We start from the raw sequence: 1,887 nt of genomic DNA on the forward strand, positions 1-1,887 counted from the left end.
TAATAAATTAAATACATGTGCAAATTAATTAGAAAAGTTGTATGCTAAAAGAACTTTCTCATTCCTTTCCATAAATGATTAAGTTGAGATAAACCACAGAGTGAATCTTTCCATTGGATTTTTGTGTTTAGTGATGTTAGAAATCTTGTCCTCTTAATCACTGTGCCTTATCAATACCTACCACAATATTTGAAAATAGATGATGCAGCAGCAAATATTTCTAAATCGCATTTAATTGAAGTAAATTTTATATAACTATCAATACTCGTAAATCTTCCTATGAAAATTAGAATTGAAATCAATTGTTCATAGGACTCAGTAACTTAGATGCTGTCACATTGTCATATAATGCTTTCTAGTCAGTTTTCATTCACAGAAACTCCGGGTACCATCGAAGAGCATATGTGCAGGTCCTGCACTATCTTTGCTAGGCTGGAGCCCAATTTTACAGCCACTGCATCAATCTACTTTGAGGGTCTTCCCGTGTTTCACCGACTCTCTCTTTTTGCCAAAAAAGTGTTACCTTCCCAGAAACTGGTTCCTCTTCATAACATGTTCAAAGTACAGGACACAAAGTTTTACCATCCTTGTTTCTTTTTTTTCCCTTTTAATCAGGGGAGAACGTGAACACAGTCCCCCACTACCACAAATTATGCAGTCGAGTTTCTCACATTTGGGGAAATTGCAGGGGTCAGCATATCCGGAGTGCAATGGGTAAAACTCGCCCTGGGAAAACCACCTTCGTGATCATGGTATCTCCCCTGCCAGGTAAGTACTGCCATCCTTGCTTTTAAGGAACATTCTGGTCATACATCCCCCAACAATTTGTTGGAATAAGATTTGTTCCTTCTTCTGGTAGTCCATGGCATGCAAGTATTTAATATTCTTTGACAATACCATGGTTCCACTACATAATTCATCTTTGATCTTCCTTATTCACTGTGCAGATTTTTCAATGTTAGTGTTTATCTATCTCTAGATGCTTATCAAAAGCACCTGGGTAGTCTAGATGCTTATCAAAAGCACCTGGGAAGTCAAATGGTTAACCGTTCAGCTGAAATTGGAAAGGTAGGTGGTATGAACCTACCTAATATTGCATTTGAGAGGTGAAAGAAATTTTTAACACCTCAACACTTCTATGTTATATTTACTTTATCACATCAAGTGCAAGACAAGCCAATGTGTTACTTTATAACATTCTTAATATCTCACGAACACCTTACTGAGGTTTCATACTATATATTTTTATCAGTATTGGTGATATGACTCACATACTTCACACACTGCTATTTTTCTATTTTTGAAGTGAGAGACTTTCTAGTTATAATTTCTCACAGCTTGTAAATTATAATGATATATAAGTTTCTTGTTAGAGAGCATAAAATGAAGTTCTGTTCTTAAATTCTCATGAGAGGTACATATGAAGTTTGAAAGCATTTTATAAAACAATATTGAAAGCATTATACAAAGGTATTGAAATCATGATAAAACCCATTTGATTTGAGAAGGTGTAAGTATACAAAACAGATATGATGTTCTCAAAGAATTAAAACTTGTCTTCTAATAGGAAAAAAAAACATTCAAGTGGGGAAGGGTGTCTGTGGTAGTTACATAATCTGGGTGTCAATTTGGGACTTGATAGGATTGAGAGTGAAGGGGTGGAGTCTAGTCTGTCAATCAGATGATAACCAATGAGGCCTCTGTGTGGGCATGGCTTCTCCCGAGAATTCTGGGAATTCCTGAATTTTCCTTTTTGGAGGAAGACACTTTCTTTCGCTGCTCACTCCCTTGGAGACTCTCTACTGACAAGGCTGACTTCCTTGGAGATTTTCTTGAGGAGAAGCCACATTGACCTACCCTGATGCAGCCTTGGTACCTGGAGGAGCC

General features: G+C 36.9%; 1 non-coding gene across 1 annotated transcript; it reads right to left on the bottom strand.

Moving 5' to 3' along the window:
• Window positions 1–612: 612 nt before the first annotated feature.
• LOC115872472 lies at window positions 613–776 on the bottom strand. The gene has a single exon (XR_004047871.1). It is a non-coding gene; the product is annotated as a U1 spliceosomal RNA (small nuclear RNA).
• Window positions 777–1,887: the final 1,111 nt, after the last annotated feature.

This window comes from Echinops telfairi, unplaced genomic scaffold (assembly GCF_000313985.2).
Source record: "Echinops telfairi isolate 266 unplaced genomic scaffold, ASM31398v2 ScPeMD7_7424;HRSCAF=8462, whole genome shotgun sequence".
NCBI lineage: Eukaryota > Metazoa > Chordata > Mammalia > Afrosoricida > Tenrecidae > Echinops > Echinops telfairi.